At 41.9% G+C, this 23,557-nt stretch overlaps 1 long non-coding RNA gene across 1 annotated transcript in view; it reads right to left on the bottom strand.

The window, feature by feature from the left end:
- LOC135361902 (uncharacterized) overlaps positions 1-3,629 on the bottom strand; it is a 137,985-nt gene extending 134,356 nt beyond the window's left edge. Inside the window, exon 1 of the long non-coding RNA XR_010406034.1 lies at positions 3,179-3,629. This is a non-coding gene — a long non-coding RNA (uncharacterized LOC135361902). The remainder of the gene's footprint in view (positions 1-3,178) is intronic.
- Between the last annotated feature and the right edge of the window lie 19,928 nt (positions 3,630-23,557).

Raw genomic sequence — 23,557 nt, 5'->3', positions numbered from 1 at the left:
ACCTCCCCCAACCCCATAGTATATAATCAGCCATCCCTCATGACCCCGGTGCAGCAGCTTTTTCTGCCCACGGGTCCTGTCCCCGTGTTTTAATAAAACCACCATTTTGCACCAAAGATGTCTCAAGAATTCTTTCTTGGTCACCGCCTCCAGACCCCACCCCACTGAACCTCACCTATATTCCAAAACCCCATCCGTAAGTACAGACAGAAACGGTAAAATAGTTGAAACTGGAGGATTTTACTGTTGAAATATGCCCTGTGTGTATGTGTCCTGTCGATATTTTACCGTAATACTCTTTTGAGTTAGATGCTCTCAGGGTTCAATCTATAGGGATATGATAATGATAAATGACAATGATGATGACTGGTTTCTGAAGTGGAGATAAATACTCAGCTCATATTTGATGTAGGAAAGACATTATTAGGGTTTGAGGTCGACGGCCAAGAAAGAATTCTTGAGACATCTTTGGTGCAAAAGGTGGTTTTATTAAAGCCCGGGGACAGGACCCGTGGGCAGACAGAGCTGCAATGGGGTCATGAGGAGTGGCCCATTATATACTTTCAAGTTGGGAGGGGGTAAGGGAGAGCGTAAGTCTCTAAGGAATTTTGGAAGCAAGGTTTCCAGGACCTTGAGGGTCTAGCTATTGCTGGGAAAAGGTCATTTATTACTGTCTAATAAAACCTGAGTCACGAGACCCTTCAGATGTATATCGGTGGGTCATATGCTTGGGGGATGATTGCCAACATGTATCTTGGGGGGGTTTAGAGATAAAGGAAGTTTCCAAAGAAATTTTTTATATGTTAAAGTAGACTTATAGCATCCTGGGGGGGGGGGGAGGGGGCGGGCTAGGATTGCCTTTTGCCCTTAGCAAAGTATTAACATTGAGGCAGTTGAGTCCCTAGTTCCTCTGCCTGTTTAAAGGACTTATCACTGGGCTGTAGGTATAAGGAAATTTAATAATTTTTCTTCTGCCTTTGTTTCCCACATCAGTGTTGGCTGTCCAAGATGCTTTGTCTACTGCCTCTGACCTCTGGGTTGATCCCATGCTCTACAGCTGACAGTCCCATGATTCACCTTGGTCCTCCTTCACCTCCATGTTCACCAGATTATTCAGCGTCTTGGGGAATCCAGGCTCCTAAGCCTGTCCTCTCGTTGGGAGAACTGACAAACCAGGGAAAGAGTGGAGTGTGATGAAGTGAATTTGTGTATGAGCACCCACAAAATGGAGGCCACTCCACCCAGCCCACATCACAAATCTAAATGTAAGTCAGCCTGCACTAATGGGAAATACCGGGGTGCCTGGGTGGCTCAATGGGTTAAGTGTCTGCCTTCGGCTCAGATCATGATCCCGGGGTCCTGGGATCGAGCTCCACCACGGGCTCCCTCTTCAGCGGGGAGTCTGCTTCTCCCTCTGCCTCTCCCCCTGCTCATGCTCTCTCTCTCTCTCAAATAAATGGATAAATAAAATCTTTTTTAAAAAGCCCAAAAAACGGAAATACCCTGTCAGGGGAACCTAACCTACACCAGTTACAATCCTCCAGCTCCACTTTAGCTGACCTACCTTACCCTAGAAAATAGGACCTGCTAGCCTGACACAGAAATCTCTGCCGCCTTAGGCAATCAGGCCCTGTTTCCGTGCTGCCCCTTTTAAGGCTCTAAGAAACTTGCTCTTGCCGGAGATCTGTCGGGAACAGGACTCCACCTCTTGTTAAGCGCCGTCCCTCCAATCCATACATTGTTTTCCCTTGAATAAAGGACACCAAACTTGTTACTAAACTGTATTATTTTTGCCATTTGACAAGTGTTTGCTGATAATTCTAGAATGCCCTCTCCGGAAGGGCAGGCCTTTGTATTGACTCCAGTTCTTCCTTTCACCTTTTAAAAGCTTTGATCCTGGGTGATGAATCAGATCTGGAAAGGGATTCTCCAAGGCTGTTACTTTGGTGATAATGATGTGGGAAACAAAGGCAGAAGGAAATGTAGATAAAACTAAATGTCCATATAACCTGCAGCCCATTGACAAATACTGGAGGCAGGCAGAGTATAATGTTCCTCCAGGACTAACCATCTTAATATTAATGCCTTGCTAGAGGGAAAAGCAACCTTAGTTTGACAATAGCAAGTCCTCTTGTATCCAGTGAGTCTTCTTTAGCAGAGAAAATCCTTTTGGAACTTCCCTTATCTTTACTTCCCCCTACCCCAAGGTACATAATCCGTTGCCCCTCACAATCCCTGGGCAGCAGGGGGCAGCACTCTTTCTGCCCACGGATCCTGTCCCCGGGCGTTAAGAAAACCACCATTTTGCACTGAAGACGTCTCAAGAACTCTTTCTTGGCCATCAGCTCTGGATCCCCACCAAAACTTCACCTATATCCAAAAACTACATCAATAATGTTGGCTTGGACAGTCACTTAAAGTGCTGGTGTTCTATTCCTCACAATGAAGGAGAGGTATTAATATACCTCAATATACACTGTGGTCTTGGATTCCAGCGACCGGGAGCAGAGCAGATGCTCCTTTATACACGTCCTGTCGGAGCTACTAAAGTCCAGAGTTGGTAAAACTGACCGAGGGATGTCACATTACTGTCCTAAGCTTTTAGATCCCCATCTTATTCCTTTTTTACTCTCCTGCTGTGAACTCTCTAGAAGTTCTATTCCAGTGGCTATGATGCTTTTGAAGACTGGTGGTTTAAAGGCACAGTCATCTTGTAGTCTGATACTTCCAGCTTCCCTGAGGGCCATAGTACGGAGTCCCATTGCAAAGACTAAACTCACATCTAAGAAAGTATGGGGGGGGGGGGCGCCTGGCTGGCTCCGCCGGTTGAGCATCCGACTCTTGCTTTCCGCTCAGGTCACGAGCTCAGCGTCTGGCTCTGCATTCAGCATGGAGTCAGCTTGGGATTCTCTCCGCGTCCCTCTGCCCCTACCCCCCCCCCCCCGCCTTGCTTTCACTCTCTCTCTCTCTCTCTCGAAATAAACAAATAAAATAATTAAAAAGTATGGAAAACATATATAACTTTACAGAAGCCGCTCAGACTAAGGGGAATATGATTCATAGCACACAGCCACATTTCTAAAAATCACCAGAATCATCCACCTCTGCAGTGTCAACTCATCACAGGGTGACAGCTCTGCAGGCCCCCCCCCCCCCCCGAAACTCTTTAACCGCTTACCTGAAGCTCCCTGGCTCTTCTCTGCCTCAGAGCCTGTTCCTTTCGTGATGGCTTCTTCCTAAGAGCAGCCCCAGGCTTTCTCCACAGAAACGGGCCTAGGCTTTCCTTCTTCCTGAGCACTTCCTTTGCTGCTCCAGGTGGGGGAACAGGACGGCTCTGAAGGCTCATTTCCCTTCATAGTGCCTTAATGTTTGTGTACTCTGAATATCTTGTCTCTGTCAGAATCCCTTAAGGGGGATTCTGTCACTACCTTGAGCAAAAATCCTTCTAAAATGATTTTTTGTCACACGATACTGAAAGTTGTCCTGAGGTTTTGCTCCAAAGCCGGCTCGGCAAATGTTTTCTGTAAAGGACCTGATGGTAAATATGTTTGGCCCTTGCAAATGGTTATAAGGTCCCTTGGCACCCACTCAACTCCGCCATTGTAGCAGGAAAGGAGCCACAGGCGATATGTAAGTGAAGGGTGGCTCCGTGCCAATAAAACTTTCTTTGCAAAAACAATGCTTCTCGATGATGGCGCTGCATCAGTATCACGTGAGGAGCTTTTAAAATCTCTGGCGCCCAGGCCACAGCCCAGGCCAATTAAATTAGGATCGCTGGGGGTGGGACCCAAACTACAGTATGTCCCAATTCCTCCGGTGAGTCCAATGCGCAGCCAAGGTTGAAAACACCTGCCCTAATAGCCCCCAGGAGTAAGCCAGCTGGAAATCGATCAGTCCAAATCCTAACCTGGAGCATCCTGACTCATCCGGTCCTGCGTAGGTTGCAGGTGTGCCTAGTTAAGGACCTCCTCACATCTTGAGGGGTCCAGGCGGGGTCTCCTGTGAGCAGCCCCCTCACTTTACCCCAGTGTGCCCTAAATGTGTGCTCATTTTCCATTTGTGCTTTGACACGAAAAGTTGGGAAGCAATGACTTAGGAAATAAGCAGCCACGAATACAAACGCTCTGTTAAAGTTACTGAAATTCCTTGCACAGGAATACGTGGAGCATTTTTTTGGATAAAGCTATATTTAACTATTCACTCTCTTTTAAACTGAGAAATATCAAATGCATTCAGCTGACACTTTCTCTTGGTCGTACATGCTACATTTAAAACTGTGATTTTAACAGGGTTGTCTCTCTCTAGTGAGATTAAAAGGAACTTTGTATTTTCTGCAAGTAAATCAGAAATTCATTCCTGAGTCCGCGGCTGTGCTTCTTTTAAAATCTCCCAGAGTACGTCAGCCAGTGGAGGACTAGATTAGACTAATACTTCCCTATTTTAATTGGAACCCAGTTCAAGTAGATGAAAACGCCATTTTAAGTCATTCTAAAGTCCAGTTGTCCATGACCATTTTACTTGAAGTACATCAATTTCTAGAGGCAAATTGTCCGTGGCTAGGACTCCATTGTACTTGATTTACTGCTTCCCTGCTGTCATTTAAGAAAACCCTGCAGGAGGCCTCGATGGAAACAAATCAGGAGACAAATCAGCAGCTTTTTCCTTCCTTGGCAAGACTTGGACTGTCGTGTACTTTCAAGTGTCTTCAAAACATCGACCTAACAAGAAAGCACTTCACTCAGATTTCAGAGCTAGTGAAGACACTTCAGCCAGTACTGAGCTAGGATTATGAGGATCAAGGAAACGGTAAACCCCAGTGCACATCCTTTTCTCCCTCCTTTTGCTCCTCAAGGAGCACATGTTGGCACAGGGATGTTGGGTTGAGTCTCTGCAAAGCCAGCCCCTTGCCTCAGGTATGTCTCCCGAGTAGCTCAGGCTACATACCGTCCCAAGGCCCCACTGGCTTGATTCCAAAAAGGTTATACGAGTTTGTTGCAGCAGGCTCAAGGGCTAGTAAGGATCCTTGGAGAGAAGAGAACAAGTAAAAGGTCTTTTTGACATCTCCAGAGCTTCTTTGGAGAATTTCTCATGTGGGCAATGACTCAAGGTGGTCCTCTCCAAATTTTCAGTTCTTTCCGTGGCAGCTCTTAGGAGGAATGTAAAAACAGTGACCTGTTTGGAGGGTTAGCAGGGCCTCCAAGCTAGGGTAGCAAAGAAATTAATATTATCATGAGAAAACATTATTGGTATACATAAAAACGGAGGGAGGGGATCTGATGGAGACTGGGGAAGGAGATAAAGCCCCCTCACTTGTTAGCAACCTCTACCCCCTCCCTTTGCAATAACATTGCTATTGAGTTCTTTGGATTCCCAACCTGAGTGATCTTGTGTAGGCCTAGAATCAGGCTGGGAATTTTGCAGTGGTGAGCTCTGACTTGAGTGAAGAATTGAAGAGTAATGGGAGTAGGAAAAAAAGTATACTGCAGTGGGTAACAGGTTCCATTAGTGTCTCTACCCAGACTTTTCTAGAAGACCCACTTTCTTTTCTTTGCTTAGTCAGGCCCATCTTCCCTACTAATTTCTGTCTTTACCATAAAGCATTCCACAACTATCTCAGGCCTTAGTAATTGGCTCTCTTTAGGCTTTCATATTCATTTCTGAACTGAAAACAGTTACTCTACTTAGAGAAGTGAAGACTCTGACTCATATATCCTCATTTTCCCCCTGGGCCAACCCCTGAGACACCTTTGTGAAACCCCCAAGGCTCCAAAATAAAGACAAAAACCAAATTTGGAAATCATTTGCCTCTACCATTTTCCTGGCATGTAACACAGGATACCTTGTGTTGTGTTTTATCTATGGATTTTCTGTATTACAAAAGTAATATATATTCATTATAAAAATTTGGAAGAGGGGTGCCTGGGTGGCTCAGTCGGTTAAGCATCTGACTCTTGATTTTGGTTCAGGCCATGATCTCAGGGTTGTGAGTTCGAGCCCCACATCAGGCTCCACACTGGGCATGAAGCCTGCTTATGATTCTCTCTCTCCCTCTGCCCCTCCCCTGTGCATGCATGTGTGCTCTCTCTCTTTCTCTTAAAAAAAAAAAAAAGGAAGATACAGATATACAAAAAGAAAAAAATAAAAGTCAGTGTAATCCTCAGACTCTGAGATGAACACTAACAACATTTTGGACTTTGTCATTTCGATCATTAATCATCAATCTGTATGAGTATCTAGGCTCATATTGTACACACTGATTTAAAACTAGCCTTTGGAGCGCCTGGGTGGTTCAGTCCATTAAGCATCTGCCTTTAGTTCAGGTCATGACCCCAGGTCCTGCTCAGTGGTGAGCCTGCTTCTCCCTCTCCCTCCCCCAACTCGTTCTCTCTCTCTCTCTCTTGCTCACTCTCTCAAATAAATAAAATAAAATCTTAAAAAAAACCCAACTAGCCTTTTTTTAACCTAACAATTCAATATGAATAATTTCCATGTCACTCTTTTTATCAGAGATTATTTTTTCATCTTTAACAGCTTTATTGAGATATAATTGACATACAATAAACCACACATATTTGTTTATTTATTTATTTATTTATTTAAACCACACATAATTAAAGGGTATATTGTGGTAGATTTTAATATATGTATACACCCATGAAGCCATTACTGCAATCAAGATAATAAATCCCCAAAATTTCATAGTGCCCCTTTGTAATCCCATTTCCCCCTTTCTATACCCTTCCCTTGCTCCCAGGCAACTACTGGTCTGTTTTCTGTTATTATAGATTAGTTTGCATTTTCTAGAATTTTCTATAAATAAACTCATACACTGTATACTCTTTTGTCTGGGTTCTTCCACCTAGCATACTTATTTTGAGGTTCATGTTGTGTGTATAGTTAAATTAATAGTTAATCAAGCAATACTATTGCCGAATAGTATTCTATTATATGGATATATCACAATTTGTTTATTTACACATGTGCGAATGGACATTTGGATTGTTCCGATATGGGGCTATAACAAATCTGCTATGAGCATGCATGTACAAGTCTTTGTATGGTCATATGTTTTCTTGTTCCTTGGGTCCAAGGTAATTTTAATCACTGCATGATATTCCATTGTGTGAATGTATCATAGTTAATTTAACCCCTATCTTTGATGTTTAGATTGACTTTTTTTTTTAAGATTTTTTATTTATTTATTTGAGAGAATGAGAGAACAAGCAGTGGGGAGGGGCAGAGGGAAAGAGAGAGAGAGAGAGAGGGGCAGACTCCCTGCTGAGCAGGAAGCCCGATGTGGGGCTTGATCCCAGGACCCAGAGATCATGACCTGAGCTGAAGGCAGACGCTTAACCGACTGAGCCACCCAGGCACCCCTAAATTGACTTTTGATTTGAATTCCCTGAAAGCAAGTTCTGAAACAAGGATTTGGGTTCAGGTAATTTATTTGAGAGATGATCCCAGGAAATAGAAGAGAAGGGGGACAGAGAGTGAATTAGGGAAAGGAGCAAAGCTAAAAAGGTGTGTTAGTGAGCTGTTGATCACTGTGGGCAACTGAAGCTCAATCCCATGGGGTCCTTCTTAGGAATCATGTAGAACAGTTCCCCAAATGGTTTCACTGGAGGAAGAAATTGAAGCATTCATACTCTATCTCTTTCTCCCATTGGTGGAGGGTGGTTTCCTGGAAATATTAACTATCCCTCAGTTCTTTGCTATGTCTGATAGAATGGCCTTCTTATGGCATCCAAGAAAGTCCTGAAGCAGAAAAGCCCTGAACCACCAACGTGAGCCTGGGGTGGGAGGTTGGGACGGTGCATGGAACTGTCCACCACAGGTGTGCTAAGAGCAAGGGTCTGAGGAGGGTGGCATGGAGCATACATGTGTCTGCTTCAGTGGTTTCTTCTCTTGCTGTTACACAGCATCAAACATCTTTGCACTTACACTTTGACGTATGCCCTTGATCATTTCCTTGAGATAAGTCCATAGATACAGAGTTGTGAGATCCAAGGGGATGTACATTTGAAAGGTATGATCTTGGTCACCACATTACTCCCTGCAAAGGCCTCAGTTTACTCTCACAGGTTATTCATCAGATGTGGGGTTTGGAAATGAGCGCATTTACAGCACAAAGATTTGTTCATGGTTGATGGGACTTCAGGTCTCCAAAAAGTAGACTGACACTAATTCTTGAGTCATTTTTCCCAGTCAACCCCTTGCACTGTGACTTCAGGATTTGCTAGGTGATTGCCACTTTGGTATTCACAAGTACTGGGCCCTGGGCAGTGTCTTCCTCAAGACACTGGTTTGGTGTTGGGTCCATACTTGTCCCTGCACCTGACCTCTGTCCTCTATGTCTCTGGCATAACTCCTTGTGCTTTACCTGACAGCCTGTCTTGATTGAAGCCTACCATGCGGTCAGGATGTATAGGACTCTTTGACTGAACTCAAGCCAGTTGGTTATAGACTCACTTATGTCTGGTGTGGCTCAAGAGGCTGCCTCAAGACCCTAAGTCTTAATTAAGACACGTGGGAAGAGTTTTTGTTTTTTTGGGTTTTTTTTAGTAGAGAGAGAGAGAGATAGTTGCTGGCATTTCATTTTGGACACAGAACATGATTGCATATCCCAGGCCACGACCCAATTGTGTCTCAGAGCTTGTGGGCTCTTCTCTGTCCTGGCCATCACCTGTTGGGCTGGCACTGCCTGTGGCCATGACACTTGGCGCTTGCCTTCCCTGACAGCTGTGCTCCAGCAGGTGGTGTCAGCTAGCCTCATCACCCAGCTGTCCACACTGACATTTGATCACTTGAAGCTCTTCATTTGCTTCCATGTGCACATTTAGCCTTCTGTCAGCTTGCCACCCAGCAGTTGTTTACAAATCTGTGAGCAGCCAGTCCCCTGACATACATGCTTAGCTTCCCAGAGCTGACCACAATTATCCCTGCTTCAATACCCCCAGATGGCTATATTTGGGGAATTAATATGACTTACTGTTTGGCTCACTATCAGGTAAAGGAGGTGAAGTGCTGAGTGGAGATAATTCATGGGCAGAAGATAGAAGTGGGGCCAAATCTGGAAGCTTCTGAAGAAGATGGACGGTACTTGTTTGAGAAAATCAATAGTTCTGATATCAGAGATTGACCCTACAGGGATCCCAAACATTTCCTTTTCTAAATAATCTCTACTTAATGAACAGCAATTTTACATTTTCAAATTGTACCTTTTTGGGGGATGGGGGGAGGACCATCATACAGACTGTGATCAACAGTCTAGAGACCATGATGTGGGCTACCAAGAGAAACTGAAATTGTCCACAAGGGCATGTCCAGTAAATATGGTACTGCTGTGAGGAAAGAATATGAAAGAGGTATAGAGAAAGAGAAAGAAAACTGACTCCTTGGGCACCTGGGTGGCTCAGTCGGTTAAGTGTCTGCCTTTGGCTCAGGTCATGATCCCGGGGTCCTGGGATTGAGTCCTGCATCAGGCTCCTGCTCGGTGGGGTGTCTGCTTCTCCCTCTATCTCTCCCACCTGCTTATGCTCCCTCTCTCTCTCACTCTCTTTCTCTCTCAAGTGAATAAATAAATCTTTAAAAAAAAAGAAAGAAAGAAAACTGACTCCTTAAAAAACAGTTATTACCAATGAAGAGTCCAGAGAAAAACCAACTATACAAAAATCTATAGCTCTTCATTAAACCAGCAGTGCCCAATAAGAAACTATAGTGGAGCCTACAGAGGAGGCCAATTCCTCACACTCTAAATATATAGAATTATTGAATAAATTCTAACAAAAACACTTCTAAAATAATAGAGGAATTCAAAAAGAGGAATGTGAAATCCTCAGATACCAGAAAGAAGAATCTCCAAACCAATAAAAATAGCATAAACAATATAAGTAGCAAGAGGAAACCCACACGACTAATAAAGATATGAGCATCATTAGTAATCAGAAAAATTCACATCAAAACAAAAATGAGAGATTATAACCAATACATTAATAGACATTTAAATCTTTGACAATACTAACTAGAGGCAAGGATTTAGAAAAGAATGGAATTGGCTGCTTATGGGGGCAGTGCTTCCCAAACTATTTGTGGTGAAGAATCAGGTTCTTTTATTCTTTGTTCTGATAAAAATGTATTATATTACTGATCATATAGCACATCCGGTCATAATTACACCATATATATTTTTTCACAATATAATATTAAAAATTTTTACAATTTTTACATTTATCTCCAATGTTTCTTAAGAAACTTTTCCTAAAATGTATTTTCACAATGTAAAGCTTTTGATATCATACTCTGAAAACCATAAAACACTGAAGAAAGAAATTAAAGATGTCACAAAGAAATGGGAAGATATTCCACACTCATGGATTGGCAGAATAAATATTGTTAAAAATGTCTACACTAGGGGCACCTGGGTGGTTCAGTTGGTTAAACGTCTGCCTTTGACTTGGGTCATGATCCCAGGGTCCTGGGATCAAGCCCAACATAGGGCTCCCTGCTCAGCAGGGAGTCTGTTTCTCCCTCTCCCTCTGCCTGCCACTCCTCCTGCTTGTGCTCGCTCTCTCTCCCAAATAAATAAAATCTTAAAAAAAAAAAAAAGTCTAGGATCTTAATAAATAATAAAGAAGATATTTTTAAAAAATGTCTACACTATCCAAAGTAATCTACACATTCAATGCAATCCCTATCAAAATACCAACAGCATTTTTCGCTAGAACAAACAATCCTAAAATTTGTATGGAACCACAAAAGACCCTGAACAGCCAAAGCAATCTTGAAAAAAAAAAAAAAAAAAGCGAAGACAGAGGCATCACAATTCCAGACTTCAAGTTATATTACAAAGCTGTAGTAATCAGAACAGTATGGTACTGGCACAAAAATGGACATATAGATCAATAGAACAGAATAGAAAACCCAGAAATAAACCCACGATTATATGGTCAGTTAATCTTTGACAAAGCAGGGAAGAAGATACAATGGGAAAAAGACAGTCTCTTTAATAAATGGTGTTGAAAAAACGGGACAGCAACATGCAAAAGAATGAAACTGGACCACTTTCTAACACCATACACAGAAATAAATTAAAAATGGTTTAAAGATCTAAATGCAAGACCTGAAACCATAAAAATCCTAGAAAAGAGCACAGGCAGTGATGTCTCTGACCATAGCAACGTTTTTCTAGATAGGTCCCCTGAGGCAAGGGAAATAAAGCAAAAATAAACTACTGAGACTACATCAAGATAAAAAGCTTCTGCACAGCAAAGGAAACAACCAACAAAACTAAAAGGCAACCTACGGGATGGGAGAAGATATTTGCAAATGACATCCAATAAAGGGTTAGTACCCAAAATATATAAAGAACTTATCAACTCAATACCCAAAAAACCAAATAATCCAATTAAAAAATGAGCAGAAGACACGAACAGACAATTTTCCAAAGAAGACACACAGATGGTCAACAGACACAGATGCTCAATATCACTCATCAGGGAAATGGCAATTAAAACTACAATGAGATAACACCTCACACCTGTCAGAATGGCTAAAATAAAAACAAAGAAACAACAGATGTTGGCAAGGATGTGGAGAAAGGGGGACCCTCATGCACTGTGGTGGGAATGCAAACTGGTGAAGCCACTGTGGAAAACACTATGGAGGCACCTCGAAAACTTAAAAATAGAACTACCGGACGATCTAGCAATCGCTACTGGGTATTTACCCAAAGAATATAAAAACACTAATTCAAAGGGATACACATACCCCGATGTTTATAGCAGCATTATTTAAATAGCCAATATATGGAAACAGCCCTGTGTCCATTGATTGATGAATGGATAAACAAGATGTGGTATATATACACAGCGGAATATTATTCAGCCATAAAAAAGAATGAGATCTTGCCATTTGCAATGATGTGGATGGAACTAGACAGTATGATGCTAAATGAAATGAGTCAGTCCGAGAAAGACAAATACCTTTTCTTTTCACTCATATGTGGAATTTAAGAAACAAAACAAACAAGCAAAGGGAAAAAAAGAGAGAGGGAGAAAGCTTTTGATATCATATAATCAATATTCTCCAGGGTCACCTGAGTGGCTCAGTTAAGCATCAGACTCTTGATTTTGGCTCAGGTCATGATCTCAGGGTTGTGAGATCAAGCCCTGCATCGGGCTCATGCTCAGCGTAGAGTCTGTTTGCCCCCTCCCTCTGCTCCTCCCCATGCTCACATTCTCTCTCTCTCTCTCTCTAAAATAAATAAATAAAATCTTTAAAAAAAAAATCTCCAAATGGACTCTTTCCATCATTCTTTTTTGTTTTAGTATTATTATTTAAAAATAATCAGGGTTTTTTTTAATTCCAATACTTTTATAAAATATAAAATCACATATTTAGATATCATGGAAATATCAAATTATGATAAATATTTCTAAATACTTACTCTCCAGTTCTGTTTTTATCTCACCATGGACCAGTAAGTAACAGTTCTATGAATTCATAGACAAAGGAGTGGTTGAAAGTATCTCTTAAAATTAAGCTAAATTTTAAAAAATATATGCTACTTTATACTTCAACAACCTATTTCTAGAAATCTATCCTAAATATATGTTGGTTCAAGATAACAAAGAAAGGAAACAAGCTGGAAATCTATATTAATAGGGGAAAAGATGTTAATAGAATGGCCATATGGCGGAGTATTATATAGCTGTTGAAAAGAACAAGCAATATATTTATGTATTGAGTTAGAAAGAAGTTACAAAAATGGGCTGACATTATTCAAAGATGTGCATATATCTGAAAGGGATAGAACATGATTATAGAAATACGTGTATTTATACATATGTGCATACATAAACACATACCCACACACCCCCTCCCCCCGCCCCAAATGGTTAATGGTGTTTACCTCTTGTGACAGGTTTGGTGGGAAACTCTGATCTCAAATATTTTATTATTTTTTTAAATTTTATTTATTTATTTATTTATTTTTTAAGATTTTATTTATTTGACAGAGAGAGACACAGCGAGAGAGGGAACACAAGCAGGGAGAGTGGGAGAGGGAGAGGCAGCCTTCCCGCTGAGCAGGGAGCCCGATGCGGGGCTCGATCCTAGGACCCTGGGATCATGACCTGAGCTGAAGGCAGACGCTTCACGACTGAGCCACCCAGGCGCCCCTCAAATATTTTATTTTATAACAAGTAAATTGTTTGGAATATTTCTCAGTCTGTCAAGTGGAACCCAGCTGACACAATGGCTGCAATTTCCATTTATTCCTGAGTATGTCACCAAGGACAGACAGTAGCATGTGAGGAAAACCCAACTGTCTGCTCAGGGCTGAAGTAGAAACCCCAGGCTTCTGGGAGAGCAGAATTGTGTAGACACGTGGCCAGATCCAGGGACAAGCAGCCCCAGTCTGTTTGGGCCTCCCCGGAATCCAGTAGAAGACAGATTCTCTCTGGCCCTGACCAAGTTCCCTGCCCTGTGCCAGGGGCTGTGGAGACCAGACCCAGAATATCCGACATGTTTGCACAGAATGCTGTCTTCAGAAGTTGCTTACCAGCAGCCTAGAGAATCCAGGCAAAACACAAATGAAGTCATTTCATCAGCACCATGCATTACTCGACAAAGAACTGAAATAAGAAGCAGGATGCCATTAAAATCAGGAAGAAAACAAGGATCTCTACACCATCGTATTAGTTAATACAATTCTAGAACAGCTATAGGAACGTTGTTATTGAAAATGAGAAAACAAGGGGCTCCTGCCTGGCTCTGTCGGTGGAGCATGCAACTCTTGATCTGGGGGTTGTGAGTTCGAGCCCCACATTGGGTGTGGAGATTCCTTAAAAAATATAGAAAGAAAAGAAAATGAGAAAACAAAATGTATTATTTGGAGTTAATCGCCTATTGAGAAACCCGAAGATAATTAAAAAGTGGTTATTGTTATGGAAGTTCAGTTAAAATGCCTGGTTAAGGATAAATGTAAAAATGTAACCAGTTTTCCTGCTCTCCCCAAATACGCTATGTTGGGGGAACAACACTCTACCTCAAAATATCTAGATATAACCTTAATTTAAAAAGTGAATCTATGTGAGGAGAGTTACAAAATTTACCGAGAGAGTTCAAAGAAAATATGAATAAATGAATATATAGCCCATGTAACAGGATGAGAAGACTGAATAGTATAGAAGTATGTGTTTTCTAAATTAGCATACTGATTTATTTTTTTTAAGATTTTAGTTATTCATGGGGGGGCAGAGAGAGAGCAAGAAAGAGTATAAGCAGGGGGAGGGGCAGAGGGAGAGGGAGAAGCAAGGCTCCCCGCTGAGCAGAGATTTTTTTTTTTCCCCATGTGGTGCTTGATTCTAGGACCCTGGGATCATGACCTGAGCCAAAGGCAGACGCTTAACCGACTGAGCCACCCAGGCACCCCAAATTAGCATACTGATTTAACACAACTCCAAGAGTAATTAAATGAGCTTCTTTGCTAGATATAAATGCATACTGTAAATTAAAAAAAAAATGTCAGTGGACCCTGGTTCAATACTTCCTTTAGAAAGAGATGCATTATTGCATTGTTCTACTTTTGTGTGTGGACACACACATACACACACACATACACACACATACACACACAGACACATTTAAAAAATGACAGAAGTGGGAACATGGTGACGCTAGCATGAAAATGCACATATTCATCAGTGGAAACAAAGTGATTATAGAGAAACAATCCTAACCTATTTGAGAAGATAATATATAATAAAGAAAGCATCACAAACTAATGGTCAAGAGACTATTCACCAAAGAATTAACAAGAATCGACTATCTGTGGGGCAAGTGTGAAATTTAGATTTCACACCACACAAAGAACAAAATGCAAATACTTTTAAGAATTGCAAAAGATAGTGGAGAAATGTTGATAGTTGAATATTGGAGTGGGGAAGGACCCTGTAAGCATAAATCAGAGAGGGAAGCTAAAAGGGATAAGATTATTATAGAATAAGGAAACATGATCATTTCCTTAAGAAAATAAGAAAAGGAACAATGCTAGAATTAAAATTAAAAACTTAATAAAAAATAAGAAAAGGACTAAAATTATTACATTTAACTACATAAAAATATAAAATTTACTTATATACACAACCATATACTATTTCAAGTGGGGTTTCTCTTCGCACTGAATAAATATTTTAACTTTTAGAATTCTATTAATGTTATATATCATATTTAAAGATCAGAGCATAAGAAGCATTTTTCCAATTAATAAAAGAATTCAATGGAAGTAATTGGGATGAAAGCTTCTAGCAGATCAGTAATGGAAGGGAATTTCTTTCCCTGACAAGGAATATCAGTTACCAACCTTTTTAGCAGATATCAGACTTCACTGGAAACTTTGGAATCACTCCCATTTCCATCAGGATCGAAAGAATTAGTTCATGGGCCAATTTTGTATTGGAGGTTCTAGATAAGTCAAAACAATAAGAGGTTTAAGAATTTTTTTTTTAAAAAAAGATAAAGCAGTCTTTATTTGTAAACAATATGATCATCTCCATAGAAAATTCAAGAGAATCTGTAACAAACTTTTAGACTGATAAGAAGGTCTGGCCAACGTGTGTCAGTTCATAACTTCTCTCAGGGCATGAACTGAAACCAGCCTCCCCCCTTGGAGGGCAGGGAGAAACAGACGAGGCAGGCCACTCCGTTGGTAGGTGGCCGTTTTAATAAACAGAGGGAACTTACATACGAGGCTTGTCCTAGGCGGCAGTGAGACAAATGGATCGCCGCACCCATCCACCAACTCTTAAAAGTTTATAAAGAGGCCTTAACTGGGTTCAGTCACGTATACTGTGCAGGTGTTCTCACTATCACATCACTGTCTCAAGCCCATGTCCTCAGAGCAAAGGCAAATGGAGGGGCCAAGGGGGGGGGGGGCAAGGAGCCTCCGGATGCCTGGGTCCAGCTCCTGGATCGATCCATGGTCACGTCTTTTTGATGATGTTCCTCAACGCTGTGTTGAATACAGCATAAACACACTAACGTTTTTAGCATTTCTACTCACAGTAGTGACCAATGAGAAATGTCTCAGAATAAAGTTCTCGTTTATCATAGCAACCAAAACTACAAAATACCTAAGAATAGATTAGCACAAGATGTGAAAAATCTTTTATGGAGCAAATTATAAAACAGCACTGTAGGATGTGAAAGATGATCCAGATATCTGCAGAGATCGCAGGTTCCCAGAAGTAAAAATCAAGAACGTGGCACTTGTGGGCGCCTGCGTGGCTCAGTCATTAAGCGTCTGCCTTTGGCTCAGGTCATGATCCCAGGGTCCTGGGATCGAGCCCCGAGGCAGGCTCCCTGCTCAGCGAGGAGCCTGCTTCTCCCTCTCCCTCTGGCCCTACCCCCTCTTGTGCTCTCTCTCTCTAATAAATAAATAAAATATATTTTAAAAAAAAAAGAACATGGCACTTGTCTCCAAATTGTAAATGCAATGGAGTTAAAAGAGAAGTCTCAACACAGGTTTCCATGGAATTTGACAAGCTGACCCTAACCCTTGTATAGGAGAAAAAAGAGACCATACTAGTCAGAATTCTCCAGAGAAGCGGGATCAATGGGATACAAAAGCAGATTTATTATGAGGAATTGGGAATTGGCTCCCATGACTGTGGAGGCTGAGAAGTCCTACAATCTGCTGTCTACAAGCTGGAAACCTGGGAGAGCTGGTGGTGTCATTCCAGGGCTGAGAGCCAAGGAGCCGATGGCATCAATCCCAGAGCAAAACCTGGAGAAGACGGATGGATGTTCCAGCTCAAACACGCAGGCAGGAAGGGAACAAATCCTCCCTTCTTCTGCCTTTTGTCCCATTTAGGCCCTCAGTGGATTAGATGATGCCCACCCAGAAATAATGTTTAATCTGGGCACCCCCATGGCTCAGTCAAGTTGACCCACAAAACTAACCATCACCATAGCTAGAACACAGCCAGAGAGCTTGCCCTGCCATATATCAAAATTTATTAAAGAGATATAGTAATGTAGACAGTATGCTATTTAAGTCAAACAAAATAGACCCAGGCATCTATAGAGACTCGATGCGGGACAGAGAAGACCCTACAAATTAGTGTGGGAAGTATGAACTAGTTATCAAATAAGTCTGGAAAAATTAGTTATCCTTCTGGAAAGAAAATTAAGTCACTATCTTACACCTCACAAAAATAAACTCCAGACAGACCATCTAAATGTCAAAAGAAACCATGAAAACTTCTGTGAAAAAATTAAGGAAAATCTCTTTATAATCTTAAAACTTTGGGAGATTCCGTAGACAAGTCCAAGAAAACAAAACCCTCAATTAAGGAAAAGGTAGACAAATATAACTACACTAAAGTTATAAACCTAAACCTTAAACAAAATTTAAAAGACAGGGCGCCTGGGTGGCTCAGATGGTTAAGCGTCTGCCTTCGGCTCAGGTCATGATCCCAGGGTCCTGGGATCGAGTTCCGCATCAGGCTCCCTGCTCCTTGGGAGCCTGCTTCTCCCTCTGCCTCTCTCTCTCTGTCTCTCATGAATAAATAAATAAAAATCTTTAAAAAAAAAAAATTTAAAAGACAAGTCTTAGAAGATATCTGCAATACATATAATCAACAAATGTTAGTACCTAAAATATGTGGAGAAATTTTTATAATGCAGCAAGAAAAAGACAAAGACCCCCAAATGGGCAAAATATATCAAGAAGCAAATTCACAAAAGAGGCAACCCGAATGTCAAATAAGCAAAAAGTGGCTCTATTTCTCTAGTTATCGGGAAAAGGCCATCTCATGGCCAACAGATTGGGAAAATGAAGAAAAAGGAACTTTCCTACATTGCTGGGAGAGGTATGACTTGATAAATCATGATGGAATGAAATTTCTCACTCTACCCTTGTGGCTCTGTAACCTAGACAACTCTGACCTGTGCACAGGGAATCACACACCACATTGGCCTTTACGGCATCATTTGTGACGGTGACAAATGGGAGGAGTAAACGCTCATCGACAGAAGAACAGGTAAGTAGATTGTACTGTATTCGGAATAGTAGAGAGCAGTTCAAAAGAGGGAGCTAGAGCAACAAGGGTAAGACTCATCAAACAATGAAGGAAAAGGCAAGCTGCTGGATGACACGCATATGACGCCATTTTCACAACTATAGTCTCAACATGGATACACGCACATATGGTGGTAGCGTGCAATGTGTAGAAGATGGGTACGGGATAAGATACAGAGTAAAAATAAAAACATCTTTAGAAAACTTCACTATTCTTATTTACCATAATATAAATTCTGAGCTAAAAACTGTGTTTTTGCTATGCAAACACAATTTCAAATATGTGTGCCTTCCCCTTTCCGGTGCCCAGCTCCAAACAAATTGTAACTTCTAAGTCTGTCCTGGATTGATATTCTGGGGCCACCAGCGCACGCGGCTTTCCAAACACCAAGGGAACATAAGTGATTAGGAAGCTCTGAGGTTGTCCTCCATCAATGGCCAGAATTCTAACTGGAGAGCTACAAGCTCAACAGTGCATGGAACAAAGCTACTTCTATTCTGTGTGTGTTATGCGCATAAAACATCTTGGACATGGTTAATGCATCGCTTCCATCTGGCCTTTTTCATATTATGTAAAATTGTTATGTCAGCAACAGATGGTGGAGCTAAGTGTTAGGAGATTTTACTTATGCCCAATTATCAGGTTTGCAAATCTGAACATGAAATAGTTCACAGGTCTGTGGAACTGCATGAACTGCTAGATTTTCTCCTGTTGAGCTGCCTTACAAAGTATTAGCTCTTGTCTGTTTCTCCTTTCCTCCTTTCTAACAGACCTTGATTTTGTTCTGACATCCTCATTTGAGCTCCTGAGCTGATTCCTCCACCATGAGTCCAGCGAGCGCTTGGCACTTGTTCTCAGTAAATTGAAGAAGGACTTACAATGGTTGTGTGAGTGAAGTGTTTGTATCTTTTCTCTCTCCCTTGTGTGATTTGACCAAAGAAGATGCTAGATGTGATTTATTCCAGCAGGCATCTAGTGACCACGAGGAAACGTCAGCTTGAGGATGAAGCTAGTGCTGAGCACAATGGAAAGGGGAAGCGGAGAGAGCCAAAGCCTAACATTATTGAGCTGTCGAGTACCTGTCCAATGCCCAATTTCAGGACATGGTGTTTTGTCCGATGAAATATTCCCTTATTGTTCAAGTTTGTGTGAGCTTGGCTTTCTTTTACTCAGAGCCCAAAGCATCCTAACAGGAGATGGAGAAACTCCCATATTCCTTAATTTAGAAGTCTCTTGCTATTAAATGCATGAAATACAATGAAAAGGAACCACAGACATGGGTCAAGAGCATTTGAGCTCCTGCTTCCCCACTTGGAGGTCCCTCCACTGTCATTCACTGAGGAGGCAGGAGCTCCGAAATCCAGCCTAGGACAGCACACTGATTTGTAGGTCTTATATTTGTTTAGTACTTTACGGTTTTTAAAATACTTCCATATATGATTGTTTCATCAACTGTGTGAGGTAAGCTGTTCAGGCATTTTTAAAATCTTTTAAAAAGATTTTGTTTATTTATTTGAGAGAGCAAGCGAGCACGAATGGGCAGAGGGGCACAGGGAGTGGGAGAAGCGGACTCTCCGCTGAGCGGGGAGCCCAGCAACGCGAGGCTTGATCCCAGGACCCCGAGATCATGACCTGAGCCGAAGTCAGACACTTAACTGACTGAGCCGCCCAGGCATCCCTGTGTAGGCATTTTTTAAAAGTAGAATTTCAGGGGAGTTCAGTAATATTATTGAGGGCAAACAAGTAAGAAACAGATCTCCTAAATTTAGGACCATTGCATTTTCTGCTGACTCCTAACAACCGTTCAAATATTACGTATGAATAAGTACAGAAGAACTACCATACCAGCACTCAATCATGTGATGATAAATGTTTTGGAAATTGTAATGGTCAGGATGGGATAGGTTGTGCTACAGTAATAAATTCCCCAAATCTCAGTAGCTTATAACAGCAAAGGACTATTTCTCCTCACTGGGAACAGCTGGGTGAGGAACCCCTCTGGTTGTCCTCACTCCAGGCCCCAGACTGATGGAGCTATCTCTACCTGAATTGTGGCCAGTCATCATGGCAGAGGGAAATGTGCATAGAAAACCACATGCTGACTCTAAAACCTCTGCCTGGAAGTCACACGAGTTGGGTCCACTCGTGTTCCACTGGCCAAAGCAAATTCTATGGCCAAGCCTGCCATTAATGGGGTGGGGAAGGATGACCCTTCCCTAGACAGTGAACACAGGAAACTTCCCATATTTCAAATGATCTTCTGTTCTAATTCTGCATCTGTAGACCCCATAACACTCGGCCTTGAGAATGAATAATACACGGGGCTGTGATGGTCACTCAGGATTCGATGTAACCCATGACTGATGTAGGAAAACGTTTCTCCAAGCGTGTCCACAAGAACACTAGTTGTGCGAAACACCCCTAAAGAATGGTTTGTGTGGTCTCATGATTTGGGAAAATGCTACATCCTGGCTTCTCCCTTGTAACTTGGCAGTAGGTGGTCGTATGTTCAAGTCTCTGAGAAGTCCTGCCAGATGCTTTCCAAATCTATTTCATCATGGAGCTTTTCATTTTTCCCCCCGTAACTTTGTTCTGCATAACACCTACTGTTCCCTGACTACACCTCAGGCCAGGTTGCTGCAGTGAACCTGGGTTTGGGGTCAGGTCTCCGGGGTTTTAGGTCCACTTCTTTTCCCAAAAAGCAGTGAGAACTTGGTACATCATTCATCATTCTCTTTTAATTTCCACATTTGTTACACGGAAATAATATTAGCCTGTAAGCCTCTAGTGAGATCATTAATGTGAAAACATCCTGAATGGTTATAGTGCGCTATGTATGAAAGGACCCAGTCTTGGACAAGCTCATCAAGATCCGTCTTTATCCAAGTCCTGACTCTTCTTTTTGCACTGCTCACGAGCCCATGACTTCGGGCCCATGTCAGAATAGGGATAAACCAACACAGGGGCTTGATCTGAGCTGCTGTTCATCTTTACAGCTGGGCTGTAAGCATTGAGCTCTCCTTCCCCGAGTGGCTAACAGATATGAGCCAGCCATGAAATAATATATAGGAAAGTACTTTATAAACTGTGAAGTGCCATACAGATTCATCAGTTTATGAGTGATACATTCCCCCTTATTATATATTAGTTCTTTTCAAGATTTTGTTAAACAGTAAGTTGCCTTTCAAATGTTACATTTGTTTTCAGGTTGAATAAGGAGTTCTCTTTGGACATTTTGAAACTATACATGCATGTGAGTGCAGGCACATTCTCATCCATTCATTTATTCTCACAGCAAATGCATATTGAGGGGCCATTTCTGTGTATCTATTTTATATACCTGGTTTTATTTCCCTCTAAATTTGAAATGGATTATAAATATCCACAAGGTGCCATAAAAGATAAATAATTGGATGAAAAGGGGAGAAAAACTTAATTAGGGATGGAAGAGATGAAACAGTCCAGAAGCTATTCAGCCCCATCAATAGATTCCGTAATGTCCTGCCCTGCTTTTCTTAGCCTTTGGACACAAGCTTGATTTTGAGCTCTCAAGGCCAACACAAAGACTAAAACACACTCCATTACAGCGTTCCTTCAGGAAAAGCTAGAAAGTGAGTAATAATTTGCTATATTCCAAGTTTTAAATGTTGACAACGAATTTAAATTTGTTCCAAAACTGCAGGCTAAACAAAATATTTGTGAAAGCTGGATCTAGCCTACGGACCTCAAGTTTGCAATCTCAAATGCATTCACTGCGGGAGGGTAGCTTTCATTCAGGGAGAGGTGAGGATGCTGGGGGATGGGCATGCTATGGACTGACTGTGTCCTCCTCAAATTCACACGTTGAAGCCCTGATCCCCAGTGTGCCTGTTTTTGGATATAGGGCTTTCAGAAGGTAATTAAAGTTAAATGAGGTCATAAGGGTAGAGTCCTAATGCCATGGGATTGGTGGCTTTTTAAGGAGAGGAAGGTCACCGTCCACCCACGCGAAGGCACCAAAGAAAGGCCACGTGAGGACACAAAGGGGAGGGGGCCATCAACAAACCAGGAAGAGCACAATTACCAGAACCTGACGATGCTGGCACCCTGATCTAGGACTTCCAGCTTCCAGAACCGTGAGAACATCTATTTTGCTTGTTCAAGCCAGCCAATCTATAGCACTTTGTTATGGCAGCCAGAGCCGACTACCGCAGGGAGCTCAAATTTCCTGGCCCCTGTGAAGGATGGGCTGCTGAGCTCAGGACAGCCACACTAATGACATGTTCACCTCTTCACTATTCTCCAGATAGGTTTTGGCAGGAAATGAAGAGAGGAAAAGACTTAGGAGGAGTCTTCAATTTGAGGCTGGGATCCCGGATGAAGTGACACAGGGCTGGTCAAGATGAGCAGCAATGAGCTCCCGGATTCCAGAAGACACAAGGCATTGAGGCTCGTGTCTCTAACGTATCTGCAGCAAAAGGTGTATTTTGTGGTTGGCATAAACTCTAAGAACCTTAGCGACCTGTGTTTTTGGGTAATAGCCTTTAAATAGCCCAATTTCCAGGCATGTCCTTCTCGTCGTTTCAGGCAAGCAGATTCTGTAAGTGATCTATGAGAGAAATGTTGTGATCTGAGAGAGAGAGATCCGCCAGAGAGAAAAGCGATAGTAGTTCTGTAATTGCTAATGGGGAGGCTTAGGGCTCCTGCCTCTCTCCTTCTATTTGCATCTCCCCAAGTGGATATAAAGGAAAGCCCTCGAGCCCTCTGACAGGGAACATGTCTCTTTTTGTGAGCAATGTCCCACCTGATTCTTAAGCTACTTGGAGAGCATAATACACTATCTGGTCAGTTTGCGCATTTGGGACTAAATCCTTTCTGAGAACCCCGGAAGAGCTGCTTTCAGATGAGTTCCATTGAGGATACAATTAGAACTTGATAATGAATGAAAATTAGTCCATGCAAAATAAAGATATCATTCGGGAGGCTTCTAACACACTTTCACATTGTATGACTGGACTTTTCATACTTAAGTGAACTTACCCCAACCTATACTCCTAGGTCTTCTCCTTCCTCTCTCCCCCCTTCACTTTTGGCTACTCATGGGGCTTTTCAGATACACCTGCAAGTATTACCAAATATGTTCCCAGATATGGGGAGACAGCATGTCGTATTTAAAAGCATGAACTCTAGAGCTAGGCTTTTGGGTTCAAAGCCCAGCTATGACAGTTCCTGTTACTTTGGGCAAATTACTTAATATCTTTCTTGACCTGCAAAGTGGAGATGGCATTAATAGTACTTACCTCGCAAGGATGCTGTGAAGACAAAATGAGTTAATACCTGTAAAACTTTTGGAACGTTACCCAGTGGATAAGTCCTATGTACTTATTAAATAAAATGCCTCTTTGTCTTTGTATGCACTTTTCTTTCTGCTTAGATGCTTATTCTCCACTTCGTCAGCCCCCACCCTACTCCTATGGCTCTTTTTTTAAACAGAT

The sequence above is a fragment of the Mirounga angustirostris genome, unplaced genomic scaffold (assembly GCF_029215605.1).
Source record: "Mirounga angustirostris isolate CCGP_5_RB_7025 unplaced genomic scaffold, mMirAng1.0.hap1 SCAF_11, whole genome shotgun sequence".
Taxonomy (NCBI): domain Eukaryota; kingdom Metazoa; phylum Chordata; class Mammalia; order Carnivora; family Phocidae; genus Mirounga; species Mirounga angustirostris.
This window is presented reverse-complemented; position numbering and strand designations above follow the sequence as displayed.